This window comes from Prionailurus bengalensis, chromosome F2 (assembly GCF_016509475.1).
Source record: "Prionailurus bengalensis isolate Pbe53 chromosome F2, Fcat_Pben_1.1_paternal_pri, whole genome shotgun sequence".
Taxonomy (NCBI): Eukaryota; Metazoa; Chordata; class Mammalia; order Carnivora; family Felidae; genus Prionailurus; species Prionailurus bengalensis.
This window is the reverse complement of record NC_057353.1, coordinates 67,530,216-67,550,863: the sequence shown is the minus strand read 5'-3', so window position 1 is coordinate 67,550,863 and position 20,648 is coordinate 67,530,216. Positions and strand designations below refer to the sequence as shown.

At 40.3% G+C, this 20,648-nt stretch overlaps 1 long non-coding RNA gene across 1 annotated transcript; it reads right to left on the bottom strand.

The window, feature by feature from the left end:
* Positions 1-7,951: 7,951 nt before the first annotated feature.
* LOC122495791 lies at positions 7,952-20,495 on the bottom strand. The gene is made up of 2 exons (XR_006300576.1): positions 20,242-20,495; positions 7,952-10,206 (listed from the first exon to the last, which is right to left on the bottom strand). It is a non-coding gene; the product is annotated as an uncharacterized LOC122495791 (long non-coding RNA).
* Between the last annotated feature and the right edge of the window lie 153 nt (positions 20,496-20,648).

Below are 20,648 nucleotides of genomic sequence, written 5' to 3'. Positions count from 1 at the left end.
GGAGAAATGTCTGTTCATGTCTTTTGCCCACTTTTTAAAAAATGTTTATTCATTTGTTAGAGAGAGAGAGAGACAGAGGGCAGTGGGGGGGGGGCAGAGAGAGAGGGAGACCCAGAATCCAAAGCAGGCTTCAAGCTCTGAGTTGCCAGCACAGAGCCCGATGGAGGGCTTTAACTCATGGACTGTGAGATCATGACCTGAGATGAAGTCGGGCGCTTAACTGACTGAGCCACCCAGGCACCCTGTCTTTTGCCCATTTTTAAATTAGATTATTTGTTCTTTTGGTGTTGAGTTGTATATGTTCTTTATATATTTTTCATACTAACCCTTAATCAGATAAGTCTTTTACAAATATCTTCTCCCATTCAGTAGGTTGTCTTTTAGTTTTGCTAATTATTTCCTTTGCTGTGCAGGTTTTATTTTGAAGTAGTCCTAATAGTTTATTTTTGCTTCTTATTTCCCTTGCCATAGGAGACATATCTAGAAAAATGTTGCTATTGGGGGCACCTGGGTGGTTCAGTCAGTTAAGCATCTGACTTGATTTCGGCTCAGGTCACCATCTCATGGTTCGTGAGATTGAGCCCCATGTCGGGCTCTGTACTGGCAGCACAGAGCTTGCTTGGGACTCTCTCTCTGCCACTCCCCTGCTCATGCTTTCTCTCTCTCAAAATAAATAAATAAACATTAAAAGAGAGAGAGAGAGAGAGAGAGAGAGAGAGAGAGAGAGAGAGAGAGAAAGAGTCGCCTGTGTGGCTCAGTTCGTTGGGCGACCAACTTCAGCTCAGGTCATGATCTCACAGTTTGTGGGTTCGACCCCTGTGTCAGACTCTGTGCTGACAGCTCAGAGCTTGGAGCCTGCTTTGGATTCTGTGTCTCCCTCTCTCTTGCCCCTCCCCCACTTGTGCTCTGTCTCTCTCTCAAAAATAAACATTAAAAAAATTTTTAATAAAAAAAAAAGAGAAAAATGTTGCTATGGCTGATGTCAAAGAAATTTGACTTGGGCTCTCCTCTAGGATTTTTATGATTTCAGGTGTCACGCTTAGGTCCTTAATCCATCTTGAGTTTATTTTTGTGTATGGTGTCAAAAAGTGATCCAGTTTCATCCTTTTGCATGTATCTGTCCAGTTTTCCCAACACCATTTGTTGAAGAAACTGTCTTTTTCCCATTGTATATTCTTGCCTCCTTTGTCAAAGATTAATTGACCATATAACCATACATTTATTGGGGCTCTCTATTCTCCTACATTGATCTATGTGTCTGTTTTTGTGCCAGCACCATGCTGTTTTGATTACTACAGCTTCATAGTATATTTTGAAATCTGGGATTGTGATCCTCCAGTTTTGTTCTTTTTCAAGATTGCTTTGGCTATTTTGGGTCTTTTGTGGCTCCATACAAATTTTAGGAGTGTTTGTTCTAGATCTGTGAAAAATGCTGTTGGTATTTTGATAGGGATTGCATTAAATGTGTAGATTGCTTTGGGTATGGACATTTAAAAAATATCTGTTCTTCTAATCCATGAGCATGGAATACCTTTCCATTTGTTTGTGTCATCTTCAATTTGTTTCATCAATATTTTATAGTTTTCAGAGTACCGGTCTTTCACCTCCTTGGATAAGTTTATTCCTAGGTATTTTATTATTTCTGGTGCAATTGTAAATAAGATTGTTTTCGTAATTTCTCTTTCTGCTACTTCATTATTGACACATAGAAATGCAGTGAATTTCTGTACATTCACTTTGTAACCTGTGACTTATGAATTCATTTATCAGTTCTAGTAGCTTTTGGTGGAGTCTTCAGGGTTTTCTATATTTAGTATCATGTCATATAAAAGTAGTGAAAATTTTACTTCTTCTTTACCAACTTGGATAACTTTTATTTCTTTTCTTGTCTGACTGCTATAGATAGGATCTCCAGTACTGTTGAATAGAAGTGGTAAGAGTGGACATCCTTGTCTTTCTCCTGATCTTAGCAGAAAAACTCTCAATTTTTCCCCACTGAGTATGATGTTAGCTGTGGTTTTTTTTTTCATATAAAGTCTTATTATTTTGAGGCATATTTCCTCTAAATCTACTTTGTTGAGGGTTTTTAAATCATGAATTGATGTTGTACTTTGTCAAATACTTTTTCTGCATCTCTTGAAATAATCGTATGGTTTTGTCCTTTCTCTTGTTGATGTGATGTATCACATTGATTGATTTGTGAATACTGAACCACCCTTGTATCCCAGGAATAATTCCCACTTGATCATGGTGAATGATGTTTTTACTGTATTGTTGGAGTCGGTTGGCCTATACAGTAAAACCTTAGTTTGTGAGCATACTTTGTTCCAGAAATATGTGTGTAATCTAAAGCAATGGTATATCAAAGCGAATTTCCCCATAAGAAATAATGGAAACTCAGATGATTCACTCCACAACCCAAAAATATTCATATAAAATTTATTATAATACTGTAATATAATACAGAATAATAAAGAAAATACAAAATATAAAGAAAATAAACAAACTAACCTACACTTAACCTTGAAAACCTTCGTGGCTAGTGTGAGAGAAACAAGAGAGAGGAGGGATGTTCCACAGGACAACTTTCACTAACGGAATCACTTCTACTTATTGGCTCAATGGAATCTTTTTCCGCATGGGGGCCATTGTATATACTCGCATGGATGGTGACTACAGTCCAGTATTAATTAACTCTTGTCATACACTGTATTTAATGTAACTGGCAATAAGGCAGCAGATGAAAGGGTCTATATCTTCAGGCAGCCTGAGTTAGAATGAAGCAAAGTATTGCTAAGCTTACTCTTGTATGGAAAAGCAAAGGAATGTCCATAGGTGTTTGGAAGTGACAAAAAATACACTAGTGCCAGTTGTGGGGACCTTCCAATGTTCTGAAAAATCACGGATTTCTGCCAAACACTGTGACCTGAGAGTAAGCATCAGAGCATGAGAGATGATCACCCACAATCCCATAGTGGCAGAGAAAGAGCAAGAGAGAGAGAGAGAGAGAAGAACCATTGGCTCAGTTGTGATCGTGTGATGTTCACTGTCATGTAGTACTTGTACTGCAAGACATCATTCGTTTATCAAGTTAAAATTTATTAGAAATGTTTGCTCATCTTGTAGAACATTCACAGAACAAGTTACTTGAAGTCCAAGGTTTTACTATATTTTGTTGAGGGATTTTGCATCTATGTTCATCAGAGATATTGGCCTACAGTTCTCTTTTTATGTAGCGCCTTTATCTGGTTTTGTTATCAGGGTAATGCTGGCCTCATAGAATAAATTTGGAAGGTTTCCTTCCTCTTCTATTTTTTGGAATAGTTTGAGAATAGATATTACTTCTTTAAATATTTGGTGGAAATCACCTGTGAAGCTGTCTGGTCCATGATTTTTGTTTGTCGGGTGTTTTTTGATTACTTGTTCAATTGCTGCTAATTGGTCCATTCAAATTTTCTATTTCTTCTGGATTCAGTTTTGGGAGGATATGTTTCCAAGAATTTATTTATTTATTCTAGGTTGTCCAATTTGTTGGCATATAATTTTTCATAATATTCTTTTATAATCTTCTGTATTTCTGTGGTATTGGCTATTTCTTCTCTTTCATTTCTGATGTTTATTTGAGTCCTCTCCCCCTCCCCTTTTTTTTAATGAGTCTAGCTAAAAGTTTATCAATTTTGTTAATCTTTTCAAAGAACCAGCTCCTGGTTTCATTGATCTCTATTGTTTTTAAATGTCTATCTTCTTTATTTCTGTGCTAATCTTTATTATTTCCTTCCTTCTATTGGTTTGGGGGGCCTTTGTTTGTTCTTTTACCTATTCCTTTAGGTGTAAGGTTAGGTTGAGATTTTTCTTGCTTTTTAGGGTAGGCCTGTATTACTATAAACTTCCCGCTTAGAACAGCTTTTGCTGCAATCCAAAGATTTTGGACCACTGGGTTTTATTTTCATTTGTCTCCGTGTATTTTTGGATTTCCTCTTTGGCATTTCTTTGTTGATCCATTCATTGGTTAGCAGCATGTTATTTAACCTCCATGTTTTGGGCTCTTTCCAGATTTTTTCTTGTGGTTGATTTGTAGTTGCATAGTGTTGTGGTTAGAAAAGATGTATTATATGATTTCAATCTTTTTTAATTTGTTGAGACTTGTTTTGTGGTCTAATATGTAATCTATTCTGGAGAATGTTCCATGTGCACTTGAAAAGAATGTGTATTCTGCTGTTTTAGGATGGAATGTTCTGAATATATATATTAGATCCATCTGATCCAGTGTGTCACTCAAAGCCACGATCCCTTGGTTGATTTTCTGTTTGAATGATCTATTTATTGATGTAAGTGGGGTCTTAAAGTCTCCTACTATTATTGTATTACTATTGATTACTTTGTTTATGTTTGTTATTAGTGGTTTTATGTATTTGGGTGCTTCCAAGTTGGAAGCATAAATATTTACAATTGTTGTATCTTCTTGTTGGATTGTTTCCTTTATGGATATAGTGTCTTTGTCTCCTGTTACAGTTTATTATAAAGTCTATTTTGTCCAATTTAAGCTTTCTTTTCACTTCCATTTGCATGATAAATGTCTTTCCATCCCTTCACTTTTAATCTGCATGCTGTGTCTTTAGGTCTGAAATGAGTCTTTTGTAGGCAGCATAGAGATGGGTCTTGCTTTTTTATCCATTAGGTCATTCTATGTCTTTTGATTAAAGTGTTGTTCCATTTACAATCAAAGTAACTACTGATAGGTATGTACTTATTACCATTTTCTTACTTGTTTTATGGTTGTTTTTATTTTTCTCCGTTCCTTTTTCTCTTGCTCTCTTCTCTCACAGTTTTCTGGACTTTTTTTTGTGATATATTTTGACTCCTTTCTCTTTATTTTTTGCATATCTATTACTGGTTTTTGATTTGTGGTTACAACTGGGTTTGTATATAACATCTTAAATGTTTAGCAGTCTCTATTAAATTGATTTTCACTGAAGTTTGTTCCCCAGAAGTTTCTTGAGTTATGTTTGTTTGTTTTTGAATTGAGTATTCTTTATACATTTTGAATATTAACCCCTTATCAGATATATAGTTTGCAAATATTTTCTCCCACTGTGTAGGTTGCTTTTTTATTTTGTTGATTGTTTCCTTTGGTATGCAGAAGCTTTTTAGTTTGATGTAGTCCCATTTGTTTATTTTTGTTTTTGTTGCCTGTCCTTTGGTATCATATCCAAAAAACATCATCGCCAAGACCAATGTCAAGCAGCTTACCCCTATGTTTTCTTCCAGGAGTTTTATGGTTTCAGGTCTTACATTTAAGTCTTTAATCTGCTTTTAGTTGAAATTTTGTATGCTGTAAGATAAGAGCTCAATTTCATTCTTTTGCATATGAATTTCCAGTTTTCCCAACACCATTTGTTGAAGATTATACTTTCTTCCATTGTATATTCTTGGCACCTTTGTCCAAGATTAGTTGACTGTATATGTGTGGGCTTATTTTTGTTTCATTGATTTATATGCCTGTTTTATGCCAGTACCATACTGCTTTGATTACTATAGCTTTGTAATATAGCTTAAACCAGAAAGTATGATGCCTCTGGCTTTGTTCTTTTCACTCAAGATTGCTTTGGCTATTCAGAATCTCTTGTGGTTCTGTATGAATTTTAGGATTTTTTTTTCTACTTTTGTGAAAAATGCCATTGGAATTTTGATAGCAATTACATTAAATCTATAGATGGCCTTGGGTAGTATGGACATTTTAACAATATCAACTCTTCTGACCCATGAACATGGGATATCTTTCATTTTACTTGTATCTTCTTCAATTTCTTCACCAACATTTTATAGCTTTTATTATATAGATCTTTCACCTCCTTATTTAAATTTATTCCTAAATATTTTATTGTTTTTTATGCTATTGTAATTGGAATTGCTTTCTCGATTTCTTTTTCAGATAGCTCATTCTTAGTGTATAGAAACACAGATGATTTTTGTATATTGATTTGTTTCCTGTAATTTTACTGAATTTATTAGTTCCAACAGTTTTTTGGTGGAGTCTTTAGGGTTTTCTATATATAAGGTCATATCATCTGCAAACAGACAATTTAACTTCTTCCTTTCCAGTTTGCATGTTTTTATTTCTTTTTCTTGCCTAACTGCTCTAAGACTCTAGTACTATGTTAAATAGGAGTGGTGAGGGTGAGCATCCTTGTCTTGCCGCTCATCTTAAAGTAAAAGCTTTCAGCTTTTCACTTTTTTTTTTTTTTTTTAATTTGAGAAAGAAAGAGAGAGAGTGAGCAGGGGTATGGGGCAGAAGGAGAGAGAGAATACTCTGTGTGGAACCTGATATGGGGCTTGATCCCGCAATCCTGGAATCATGACCTGAGCTGAAATCAAGAGTTAGATGCTCAACTGGGTGTTGTATGGAAACCAATTTGTCAATAAATTTCATAAAAAATAAAAAAATAAAAATAAAAATAAAAAAAAGAGTTAGATGCTCAACCTACTGAGCCACCCAGGCGCCCCCAGCTTTTCACTGTTGAGTGTGTTAGCTGTGGGATTGTCATATTTGGCCTTTACTATGTTGAGGTACATTCCTTCCATACCTAATTGAGGATATTTACTTTTTTCGAGTGCCTTTTCTGTATTCAGATTATCATATGGTTTTTAATTCTCCATTTTGTTAATGTGGTATATCATGTTTACTGATTTGTATCCCAAGAATAAATCTCACTTGATCATGGTGTGTGATCCTTTTAAAGTGCTGTTGAATGTGGCTTGCTAGGGTCTGCTGAGCATTTTTGCATCTATGTTCATCAAAGATACTGGCCTGTGATTTTCCTTTCTTGTATTGCCCTTATCTTGCTTTGGTAGGAGTTTAATGTTGGCCTAATAAAATGAGTTTGGAAGTGTTGTCTCATCATTTTATTTATTTATTTATTATTATTTTTTTTTAATTTTTTTTTTCAACGTTTATTTATTTTTGGGACAGAGAGAGACAGAGCATGAACGGGGGAGGGGCAGAGAGAGAGGGAGACACAGAATCAGAAACAGGCTCCAGACTCCGAGCTATCAGCCCAGAGCCTGACGCGGGGCTCGAACTCACGGACCGCGAGATCGCGACCTGGCTGAAGTCGGACGCTTAACCGACTGCGCCACCCAGGCGCCCCTCATCATTTTTTAATGATAAGAACTCCCAGCTCTGTCTGGTTCCAAAGCTATTGCCCTTGGCAACTGATTAATACAGCTCTCACCACTGAAAATAAAAAGAGAAGGTATCATTTACTGAGTGTATATGATGTATTCTAGGCATTCTGCAAAACTCTTCGTGTAGATTATCTCATTTAATTATACAAACAGCTTTGGGAGGTAAGTACCATTATTATTTAAATTTTGCTAAGAAGGACACTGGGGGTCAAAGAGGATAATTGGTCCAAGGATATGCAGCTGGTAAGGGGCTGAGGCAAGATTTTAGTCCAGGTTAATGTGATTCCAATACCTCTGGAGGTTCTATGTACACAGTGGATACAATATTGGGTTACTAGGACTCAATTTTACTAGGACTTTTTAGTCTATGCACCCTCCATGTTCTCCTTAACAATCATATGTATTTTCTTATCTTGCTGGAACTTAGGGCAAAGTAAGTTGGTCTTATTATGATGACAGTTCCTTAAGATTACTGTTCTTTTTTGCTTTTCAAGTGGCAGTATATCATAAAATCAAATATGGATTGGCAGAATGGTGGTTACCAGGGGATGGGGGAGAGGAATAGGGAAGTTGTTCAGTGTATAAAGTTAATACAAGATGAGTAAATTCCAGAGATCTGCTGTATAACGCAGTGCCTACAGTTAATAATAGGGTATCATGTGCTTAAAATTGTTAAGAAGTCTATCTCATGTTGTAGTCTTACAAAAAAAACCCAACCAAACAAAAACCCAAAACCAAACCAAAACAAAAACAAGGGACACAATAAAACTTTTGAAAGTGATGTAGATGTTTATTACCTTAACTTTGGTGATAGTATAACAAGTGTATACATATGTACAAACTTACCAAATGATATACATGCATTATATGCAGTTCTTTTGTACGCCGATTATGCCTCAATAAAGCAAGGAAAAAATATGGATTAGCTACTTAATTAAAAATTCAACAAATGTACTGTATATTGTGTATATTTACAGGATACTATGCTAGCTGCTCAGGGAAAACAAAGATGAATTAGACAGGGAATCTTCCTTCAAGTTGGTTATAAGTGAGGCCTACCCCACCAACCAGCCCCCACCCCTGCCATATACTAGAACACAAGAAGGTTCAGAGACAGTAATGAGGGAGTTCAGAAAATGAGGTCGTATCTTCCATGAAAGCATCTTCAAGAGCCACCCCAGGAATGAGAAGGCAGTTGAGCTGGGCCCCTGAAGAATGGGAAAGATTGGACATGGAGACACTGAGGGTGAAGGTGCTGCAAACAGAGGTGACAATGTGAGCACCAGCGTGGAGACTGGAAATTTTAGAGAGTACTAAGAGAGTCATGTTTGGTTCAAGAAAGGGGAAGTAGTAAGTCATTTGGCTAGAAAAGCAGTTTCTAATAAGATCACAAAATCCATAAATTAATAAAGGGAGCTATTGGAGATATAGTTTCGAGGCACAGAGAGATAATGCATAGTGACAGTCAACAAATCCTGATAACTTAACCTCTGTCAGAGCCAGCCAGGATGGAGAAATGGAAACAAAAATTTAAAACATTTGATGGATAGGGGTACCTGGCTGGCTCAGTCAGTAGAGCATGTGACTCTTGATCTTGGTGTTGTGAGTTTGAGGCTTACATTGTATACAGAGATTACTTTAAAAAATAATAAATAAAAAATATTTTTAAAAACCCACATTTAATGGATAGAATGTATGGAATTTAGCAAGGACATTTTTGAAGTGAACAAGGAGGTCAAAGATGGGTCAGACTTTTGAGTTTGAGTTTGGAAGGTATATAAAGGAAATACAGCAGGAGGAATGGGTGTTAGAGGCAAGAAATTCTGGGGACAGGTTAAAAAATAATAGCCAGGGGGTGCCTGAGTGGCTCAGTCGGTTAAGCATCTGACTCTTGATTTGGGTTCAGGTCATGATCTCACGGTTCGTGAGATGGAGCCCTGCGTTGGGCTCTGCACTGACACTAAGGAACCTGTTTGAGATTCTCTCCCTCTTTATCTGCCCCTTTCCCACAAGCACTCGTACTCTCTCTCTAAATAAATAAATATTTTTAAAAAATAAATAACTGCCAGAAACCATTTTAATAATTAAAAGCTCAAAAAGATATTCTGAATCCTAAAACTGTGTAAGAACATATAGGACATATGGATTATACACATGGGTCCAAAGTATTTGATGCAGAGCTCATTAATAGGCAGAGAAATCACATGTGGCACACCTTCCATCTACCTAAACTAACTGACTAGCTATTGCAGACATTCACTAAACATCTGATTAACACAGTTTGGCTGGCTTGTAATTTTTTTTTTAATGTATATTTATCTCTGAGAGAGAGACAGAGACAGAGACAGAGCATGAGCTGAGAAGGGGCAGAGAGAGAGAGGGAGACACAGAATCTGAAGCAGGCTCCAGGCTCTGAGCTGTCAGCACAGAGCCTGATGCAGGGCTCGAACCCACAGACCGAGAGATCATGACCTGAGCTGAAGTCGGACGCTTAACCGACTGAGCCACCCAGGCACCCCCGGTTGGCTTTTAGAATTCATTTCCCAATCATTTCAGCTTCTCTTCTCAACCCACTATAATCTGATCTCAATTCCCATCACTTAACTGAAATTGCAGGGCAAAAGGTCATCAGTGATTTTCTCATTGCCAATACAAAGAACACTTAAAAATTATTTTTATAAAAGTTCTACTTAGTTATAAAAGTCAAATTGTTCTACAAAATATACTAAAAAAAAAGAAAAAGAAAAAGAAGTTCCCATTCCAGTGTCTCCCTATTTCCAATTTTCATTTCGGATAGGCACTTATTTTCAACTGCTTTAGGTTTCTTCTGGGTACATAATAGAATTACATGCCTATTATTTCTTCTTCTTCTTCTTTTTTTTATTATTGTGTTGGATATCTTTCATTTGTCCCTTGGATCTACTCTTCTTCTCCTTCCTCTCTGTTCAGAGAAATTCACTTGTCTGGGCCACAGCAATGGGTTTATGAATAGGCACTCTGGTTTCCAGCTGAGTTTTCCCTCTAGTTGGGAGAAGTTGGAGAGGAGATTAGAGAAAGCAAGTGATAAAAGACAGTGAGATGAGAATATTTAGTCCCCTGACTCCCTCCTTGACCATCTGCTCTAGTTGGCTATGTCCTCAACTGGAGGTCACTGCTTCTCTTTAGAAGGGCCACTCTGCTTGGTTCTCATTCTAGACTGTGGTCCCCATGTACTCCATTTAGCTCTCTGGGCCTAGGGTTGCTAACAAGGCAATTGCTACTAAGCCCTGGAATATTGCACGATCTCTTGTTCCTTCCTGCCAACTGTCACACCTTTGTATATAAACCCCCCTCAAATCATCCCATTTAGGGTGTACTGCTCTCTAGACCCTGACTGGTACACTTACTATGCAAGATAAGGATTTAGCTTTCATACTCCCCACTTTCTTGCTCTACCACACGAAACACATCAACAAACACACACACAGACACACTCTTCTTGTTATGGACTAAATGTTTGTATCCCTCCACCCCCTTCATACGTTGAAGCTTTAACCCTCAATGTGTTCGTATTTGGGGAAGGGGTTTGGGGAAGGTAATTAGTGTCATATGAGGTCATGAGGATGGGGCCCTCGTGATCGTATTAGCATCCTGTAAGAGGGAAGTTTGCTTTCCCTCTTTCTCCACACTTGCACAGAGAAGGTATATGAGCACACAGTGAGATGGATGCTGCCTACAAGCTACAGAATGAAAATTACCTGCTCACACCTTCATCTTGGACTTAAGCCTCCAGGACTGTGAGAAATACACTCCTGGTAAGCCATGCAATTTTGTTATGGCAGCCTGAGGTAAGACATTTCCCTTCCCCACATCTGCCCTATTTAAGATATATCACAATTTTTGGTTAAATAAATATTCTGTATTATTATAATCTTGTGAATACTATTTACCTGTGATCCTTTAATTTATTATAATTTCTCCCTAATGTAATTTCTATTTAGTAGATCAGCCATAAAAAGAAGAAATCTTACCATTTGCAATGACATGGATGGAGCTAGAAAGTATAATGCTAAGTGAAATAAGTTAGAGAAAGACAATTACCTTATGATTTCACTCATATGTGGAATTTAAGAAACAAGACAAATGAGCAGAGTAAAAGAGACAGAGAGAGAGAGAGAGAGAGAGAGAGAGAGAGAGAGAGAGAGATGGGGGGGCAGCCAAGAAACAGACTCTTAACTATAGAGAACTGATGGTAATCAGAGGGGAGGTGGATGGGAGGATGGGGAAATAGGTCATGGGGATTAAGGAGTGCACTTAATTGTTGTCATGAGCACTGTGTGCTGTAAGAAGTGTTGAATCACGGGGCGCCTAGGTGGCTTGGTTGGTTGGGCGTCCGACTTCGGCTCAGGTCATGATCTCATAGTCTGTGAGTTCGAGCCCCACATCGGGCTCTGTGCTCACCGCTCAGAGCCTGGAGCCTGTTTCAGATTCTGTGTCTCCCTCTCTCTCTGCCCCTCCCCTGTTCATGCTCTGTCTCTCTCTGTCTCAAAAATAAATAAACGTTAAAAAAAAAAGTGTTGAATCACTATAGTGAACACCTGAAACTAATATAACACTGTAAACTATACTGGAATAAAATAATTAAAAAAATATTTATTAGAGTTAATTGCCTCAGGCACCTATCACTAATCCATTCCCAAATTCTCCCCCAGAAGTGTAATTCTCCTTTCAATATTTCAAATACATCACAAAAATCTATAAAGTCCATCTCTTTGTCAGAGGCACACTCCCGAAGCCTTCCACTGCCTTGCACCCATGTAGCCTGGGAGTTCTCTAGACCTGCTGTCCTGCAACTTCCCATCTCCTGGATCTCTTGCTTTATTCCTTCCATTTGATGGAGCACATCTTCCAGTTTCTTCCTGATACGATGTTTGGGACATAAATATTTTGAGACTTCAATGTTTAAAAAGGTTATAATCTACCTTCACGCTGGATTGCAGGATATGTAATTATAGATTGGAAGTAATTTTCTTCAGAATTTTGAAGTTATTGTTCCATTTGTCTTCTGGCTTCCAACATTAGTGTTGAGATGTCTGAAACGGTTCTGAAATGGGATCCTTTAAAAAAGTTTTTTTAGTACAGTCGTATATGCAAATGAGTTGCATACTCATTGAGTATGGACATACAATGTTATATTAGTTTCAAGTGTACAACATAGTGATTCTATAAGTTATGCTATGCTCACCACAAGCAGAGCCACCATCTGTCACCACACAACGCTATTACTGTACCATTGACTATATTTGAAGTGGGATCCTTTTTTACTGAACTTCCCTTGACATCCCTTGACTTTGCTGCTGGAGATTTTTAAGATCTTTTTTTGTTCTCTAGCAACCTGATGACAATAGAGTGTGATGACATACTTTAAAGTGGGTCTTTTTTCATCTCGTGTTCTGAGCCCTCAGTGAACTCTCCTGGTCTGGGAACAAATGACCTTCAGTTTGAGGAATTCTCCTTTAGACACTTGACAATTTTCTCTCTTACATTTTCAGACTGTGCTATCTTCAACTTTCTTGCACCTCCTGGCCTGATTCTTTAATTCTGTCACTTATCTTCCATTTTATATATTACCTGTTGTCTGCTTTTAAAGAAATGTTTCTCCATATTATCGTCTTTTTGCTAATTTTTTCATTTTGACTATCATATTTCAAATTTCAAGAAATATTTTTTGTTTTCTGGCTGTTCCTACTTGTACAGAATCCTATTTTTCCATAGGTGTTGTATCTTCTCTTATTTCGTAAATATGTTAGAATTACACATTTTCAAAAGTCTTATTTTGCTCCTATGTCCTCTAAGATCCTTTTTTCCCCCCTATCCTTTTTTAAAATCTCTATGCCTCACATGAAGCTTGAACTCATGACCCTGAGGTCAAGAGTCTCATGCTTTCCTGACTGAGCCAGCCGGGTGCCTTTTTTTTTTTTTTTTTTTAAATGCTAACCATTTTTCTTCTGTCTTGAAGGCTTTCTTCAACTGACTTGTGATTTTAAATTCTTGGCTCATATTTTGTATTTAAGCCTGAAACAACAAAAAGCTGTTTGGAATCTCTGTGGTTGGCAGAGCTGGTTAATTGATGGTTTTACGGTAGGGTGATCTGGCTGAGTTGTTTTATTGGGGGCCTAGAGAGGAATCCTCCAATAGTATGGCTACCATACTGCTCTTGAAGCAGAGCAGAAGAGTGACAAGGGCCCCATGAGTCAGAATGTGGTACTCACTTACTCTCTTGTGTTTGGTATACCTCCCTTGCCCTCGGGTGTTTCTAGTGCCCCAAACCCACTGTCTCTCCACTGGTAAACTAGATTCCTGCTGCAGTGAGGAAGTGCCATTCTCCCAGCTGTATAGCATGTGGAAGGGGATCTGGCTTTATAAACACCCCCTTAAAAATTTTCACCTGGATCTTCTGCTTTTAGCTCGATTATATCTTTACCTTCAGAAGTACCTGGTGCCTCCGATTCTGGCACTTTTTCAAGACTGTTGCTCGAATTAACCTTCTTGTAGGTGCTCCATTCTGGCTTAGTTTTCACCTTTCTCTGATCCGTCAGGTTAATTAACACTCCTCCATCCACTTGTATTTCTGTAATGCTGTCACCTTGTCCTCTTCTCCCATGAACTCTGTGCTTATGAGGGTATGGCTTTTTATTTTTAACCCATTTACATTCATTTTTAGTGCACTTTCATTACAAAGTGGTCATAATTGTATGTGTTCAACTCACCATCTCTAATAAGTACTTCCTTGTCTTTAATTTGCTTTACTTTGCTGCTGCACTTGAAACTCTAGACCTCTCATTCTAGAAACTTCATCATCCTTTGGTTTCTGTGGCCAGATATTTTCCCCTTTTACCACATTATCTCACCTTCTTTCCTTGGCTATTTCTTCCACTGCTTATCTCTTAACCGTTATTGCTTCCCATATCTCTGTCCTCTTATGTTTTCTTTTTCTTTTTTAAAATGTTTATTTGAGAGAGAGAGAGAGAGAGAGAGAGAGAGAGAACGTGCATGCAAACAGGGGAGAGGCAAAGAGAGAAGGAGAGAGAGGATCCCAAGCAAGCTCTGCACTGTCAACACAGAGCCCAAAGAGGGGCTCAATCTCACAAAACATGAGATCATGACCTGAGCTGAGTCAAGAGTCAGATGCTCAACCAGCTGAGCCACCCAGGTGCCCCTGTCCTCTTATGTTTTCATGCACACATTTGCTATAGCAATTTCATCCACTTGCATGGATTGAACCATTCCTTAATGCTGGTGACCCCCAAATCTGTCTGTGGCTCCAGACTCACATAAAGCTCAGAAACCAGAAGAAAAGAGGACCCTGTCTCCCTACATCCTACTCAGGAGAAACAAACACACTGGACCCAAAACAGGTCCTCCTTTTAGAACAATAGGTAGGAATGAAAAGAAGGCATTCAACTTTATAAAATGTAAGACAAAGAGCCAAAGAAGAGCTGTGTTAGTCATGATAGTGGAGCTTTTGCTGCAGTAAAAAGGAATCTCTAGATCACACTGACTTAACACAAAAAAGTTTCTATCTCTGTCATGCAAAATGTGTCATGGATTGGGGCAACTCTCCAGGGCAGCTGTTTTCCTACATTGGCTCACTACTCCCAGCCTCATCAATTTCATAGAACTTCCATTTCAGCACATGTTGTGAATTTCGCCATGTTAAGATCAGAGGAGAGAGCTGCCTACCTGAGCACAGGCAATTAAGTACCTGTATCGGGGCGGGGGGGGGGGGGGGGGTGAAATAAGTATGTCAGGTTTCCATTCATTGGCCAAAGTAAGTCACACAGTTACCCCTAACTTCAAGGGCATAGGAGAGAATAATTCCCTCTGGCCCTGAGAATTGGATACTGTTGAACAGTAGTAATTTATAGCATTGAAAATACTTGGTCATAAATATAGGAACATTCAAAATCGTTCTACTGACCTCTCTGCTGGGCTTACAGATAGAGTCATTTTTCAAAAATAGTTCGTGCAGCATCTAAATGTTTGAAGCCTCACTAAGAATTCAAGTTTAAAGTTTTCAAAGAGGTGTTTCATAGCCCTGTTGTTTAATATTTGCTTTGATCAATACTCCTCCCCAACCTCAAACATGATAGGAAGCCTGGAAAGGAAAACATGTTATAAAGTATTGCCCTGGAAGAGTCAGGTAGGTGTGTGCATGTGTGTATGTGCATGTATTAGTGTGGAGGTGCACTTAAAAAAGTTTATTTATTTTTGAGAGAGAGAGAACAAGAGAGTGCAAGTGGGGGAGGGGCAGAGAGATGGGGGCAGAGGATCTGAAGCCTGCTCTGCACTGACAGCAGCCAGCCCGGTGTGGAGCTGGAACTCACAAACCATGAGATCATGACCTGAGCCCAAGTCAGACACTCAGCTGACTGAGCCACCCAGCTGCCCCTGCAGGTGCCCTTTTTATGGTGAGTGTGGGGTAGTCATAGTCTTATTGCCCAGAGTTATGCCTGAGGACAGATAAATATGAGCTTCTTGGAGTATGAAATTGAGCAGAGGAGTTTTGCAGTCCAGTGATCATAGCCCCTCCATTTTCTACCTTGCCTTCATGAGATACTGTTTCTTCCCTGTGAAGGGCACTTTCCAACATGTAGATGAAATCATTAAAAATGAAGTGGGAGCGCCTGTGTGGCTCAGTTGGTTAAGCGTCTGACTCTGGGTTTCGGCTCAGGTCATGATCTCCTGGTTTGTGAGTTCCAGCCCCGCAACTGGCTCTGCGCTGGTGGCTCGGAGCACACTTGGGATTCCCTCCTCCTGTGCCCCTCCCCTGCTCGCACTCTCTATCTCAAAATGAATGGATGAACTTTAAAAAAAATAAAAAAATAGAAAATCTTAATGCCTTTTAAAGTTTATTTATTTGAGAGAGAGAGAGAGAGAGAGAGAGAGAGAGAAAACACGTGTGAGCAGGGGGAGAGGCAGAGAGAGAATCCCAAGCCGGCTCCACACTGTCAGCACGAAGCCTGACACAGGGCTCAAACTCACAAACCATGAGATCATGACCTGAGCCGAAATCAAGAGTCAGATGCTTAACTGACTGAGCCACCCAGGAGACCCAATTCAGGAATTTTAAAGTGGACGGTAACAGCTGGGTGTATAATGTATCATAACATGTACACAGCAAACATCCTTGTGCTCTGCCAGCCGCAGGGATGCCAGGAACTCTGAAGAGCATTTGCATGATGTAATCTATCGTGGACTGTTGATTCAGCAGCAATTTTTCATGAGGAGACTGTGATTGTTAATGGAGGCATGATGTTTGTCATCTTTAAAGCTGAAGGGCAGGGCTGGCTGAATCCAGGCCCTCCTGCTCTCCCTCTTCTGTAACCTTCTCCAACCTGCTGGCCCTCCCTCTTTAGCACGCCCACAATTTCCTCAGAACCTTCCTCCTGCCACCCACGTGGACTTGCCTTATCCTATATTTCTCCAAAGCTTTATACACAGACCCCAAGCCCTCTCATCTCCTCCATTTATTCGCATTTAGGATATTCAAATGTTCAGAGAAAGGGGATGGGTAGGGGATCCAGTTAGTACACATTAAATGGGTATTAAATGACAGATAGTTAGGTATGTTATTTCTCAAGCTAGGGTCAAAAGACATAATCCTAGAGGTTTGAGAGGTTCATGGGAATTTTGTAATGATAGCTAATATTTATTGAGCACTTACCATGTTCCAGGTATTGTTTGAAATGCTTTACATGTATTAACTTAGTTTCACTAAAACCCTATAAAGCAGATGCCCTATCTCCATTTAACAGATGAGCAAATTTAGCAACACCCTTATCCCATCAAACAGATGAGTGACCATGGAAAGTCTGAGTTATTAGCTCAAGGTTATAGAGCTAGTAAATGGTGGAGTGAGGACCCAAACCCAGGAAGTCTGGCTCCAGAGCTAATGATCTCAACCTCTTTGCAATGCTGTCATCTGGGGCTTGGATGGTCCAAGATGGCTTCACACAGGCGCCTGGTAGTTAGCTGGGGCTGTTGCCTCGTCCTCCATGTGGTCCTTCCAGCAGGATACTCCAGACTTCTTCATGTGGCAGCCAAATTCCAAAGGGTAAATGTTATGTGGAAAATTACCTTGATGTAACGGCAGCCTCCAAGTATACCACCACGCGGACTGTATGGTAGGTCACGGGACAGATAGGCTTATAGACCAAATTCAGACACTTGAATTACACTTTATGTGACAGCTTTAAAGCATGTTCCCAAATGCTTTGGCATTGCTCCCATTGAAGGGGGGGGGGGGGTCTATATTCCCTTCTCTTGAATCCTGGCTGGCCTTAGTAGCTTTCTGGTAGCTAGTAGGGTACGGTTGAAGTGATGCCGCACAACTTCTTAGGATACGTCAGAGAAGGTCACAGCCTGGTTTCTTTGCAGACACTCATTCTGAGGGAAGCCAGCTGCCACGTGAGAAGTCTGCCATGCTGGATGGAGGGGCTGTATGAAGGTACTCCGGTTCACAGTCCCAGCTGAGCATGCAGCCAGCCAACAGCCAACATCAGTTGTCAACCACAAGAATGTGCTATCTTGGGTATCCAGCCCAAATCAGCCTTCAAGTGACAGCTGCAGTTAGTTGACATCTGATAAGAGACTCCAAAAAAGGACTGCCTAGCAAGTCCTTCCCGAATTTTTGAGCCACAAAATCATGAAGAAAATACACTGGCTATTTAAGCCACTAAGTTTGGCATAACATGTTCACTCAAAGAGCAGCAATAGTAACCCAAACTATTTATCAACCAATTTAAATTTGTGTGTTTATTTATTTATTTATCTTTGAGAGAGAAGGGGGTGTGGGGAGGTGGGGGGGGTACAGAGGATCTGAAGCAGGCTCTGTGTGTACAGCAGAGAGCCTGATGTGGGGCTCAAACTCATGAACCGTGAGATCATGACCTGAGCTGAACCCAGGTGCCCCATTCATCAATTTAGAAGAGAGTGGGAAGCAAGGGGAAAGAGATGGGGTAGATAAACAAGCTTAGGATAGCAGGACGGAAAACCAGAGTATCTGAATTTTGTTTTATGCAGTGTTCCTATGTACACTATGCAGTGTTCCTATGTCCTCTGCTGTGCCAGTCTTCTCTGCAGATGGTGTGGTTGTAAGGACCAGAGCGGAAAGTAAGAGAGAGGGGCCTGGAACCAACAGATATCTGTTCTGTCAGAGAGATGAAGGAGCAAGTGTGTCTGGTCTTAACTGTAGCTGGTCATTATTAGCTGACTGAGTAGCGAGGGGTCTATCTGCTTTTCTTTTCTTTTTTTTTTAATGTTTTAATGTTTTATTTATTTTCGAGAGAGAGAGAGAGACAGACAGAGACTGAGTAGGGGAGGGGCAGAGAAAGAGGGAGACACAGAATCCAAAGCAGGCTCCAGGCTCTGAGCCATTAGCACAGAGCCCGATGCGGGGCTCAGACTTGTGAACCGCGACATCATGACCTGAGCCGAAGTCGGACGCTCAACCAACTGGGCCACCCAGGCGCCCCCATCTGCTTTTCTTGTACAGACTACACAAGGCCGCAATGGGGCTATAATGGGTGTCACTAGTGAGTGGCCAATTTAGTTGTCAGTCTAGAGGTAGTACAATCTCTACCTTATTAATATTTAAAGTTCACTTGGTCTATCTCTTTCTATCTAAAGTAGCAATTTCATTTGTTCCATCCTTTTTATCTATGATCAACACGTATCTATTTATCCTATGTGTAATGTCTCAGAAGCAAATTGTGCCTACTTTTTAGTTTCTACAGCAGACTTGAATAATCATAAATCATACAGCAAACACATTACAACAAGCCCCTAGAACAAGCACTTAGATCAGGTTTGTGATGTTCCACTTACTGGCTCAAGCAAGTCACATAGCTAAGCCCAATGTGGGACAGGTCTACACAAGGGAATGGACACCATAAGACATGATTCACTTGGACCACCATTGTAATAATGTACCACTAACACAGCGAGGCAATGGTTGATCCAGTTGTCAAACTTTCAGCAATCCGTTTCTGGAGCCCCCCCCCCCCCACACAACTGGTGTCCTCGAGGCTGTCAGGAACCGGTACTTAGTCAAGAGCTTCTCCAAACCTCACTTCCCAGGCCCCACCCCGAGCCCAATGAATCAGAATCTCTTGAGGGGTAACAGATACAGGAGAGAAGGTGGTGGTATTCCCCAAAACTTCAGACCGAAATAACTCCGCAGAGGATTCCAGCACAGAGGGTTTCAAAAACAAGACAGTCTCAATATGCAACTTCATTTCCCACAGAGCACATTCTTTTTTTTTTTTTTTAAGTAATCCCTACACCCAAGGTGGGGCTAGAACTCATGACCCCAAGATCAAGGGTCGCATGTTCTTCTGAGCCAGCCAGACACCCTTCACAGAGCACATTCTTAACTGTCATAATTACAGCAGAGATGCTGCCTTGAAATTTTTTTTAAAATAATTTTAATGTTTAAGTTAGCAGCGGTTCTCAAACTTTTGTGTGCAGCCATATTAACGGGGCGGGGGCGGAGGAGGGGGGAGGCTTGTTAAAGCACAGATGGCTGCCCAATCCTCGGTTTCTGATTCAAGGGGTTTAGAGCTGACTAGGGCAATTTGCATACCTTACAAGCTCTGCTGTGGGGAACCACACTTTGAGAACCACTGAGAGCAGTAGGATGATTTAGTGATAACACCGACTCACGTTGAAATATTGCACTTCCATGATTATAGCACATTTACGACATACAAGGTCTTGGGCTGGTGCCACAGCGGATACGATAAGGATAAGATTTGGATCTTGATTGCGCTTGAGCAGATTTACTCTTTAAGTGGATCTATTCTCTAAGACAGGAAGCCTAAGTATCATTAGATAGGTTCGGATAAAGGGGCAATCTCCTTTCTTTGGAGGAGATAAAGTTAAGGCTGGAGTAGGAGACCCTTCGAGCTGGGTCCTGAAAGAGAACTAGGTCCTGGACACGTGGAAAACAGTGTTGCATCACAGGATTCTTTTCGCCTCGGCAAAGAGAAAAACAAAAACAAAAACAAAACAAACCTTGACAAACACCCGGGAAAGGTCTGTGACATTCTTGCCTCCCGCTCCAGCATTAACGATCTGCAAGCTGCTGGCATCAGAACGAGGAAGCGTGTTTTCCGTGTCACGGCCTCAGTCTCAAACCCTGGCCTTGCCCTCTCCCTTTGGAGCTCCCAGAGCGGGTGCCTCAAAGACTGGACGGAGTGTCTGGCCGAGGCCTCAGTGGGCGGTGCCTTGCCAAGGGGCGCGGCTTAGGCGCTTCAATCCTCAAAAGCCTGAGCAGGACGGTGCGACGACCCCCGAGAAGTGGCGAGGCCCGTGCCTGGCGAGAGGGGCCGCACGCAGCGGCACCGTTCACAACGAGCCCCAGGTTTACGCATGGCGCTAGGACGGGCCGGTGGCAGCGGCACTACCCTGTCGAGCAAGAA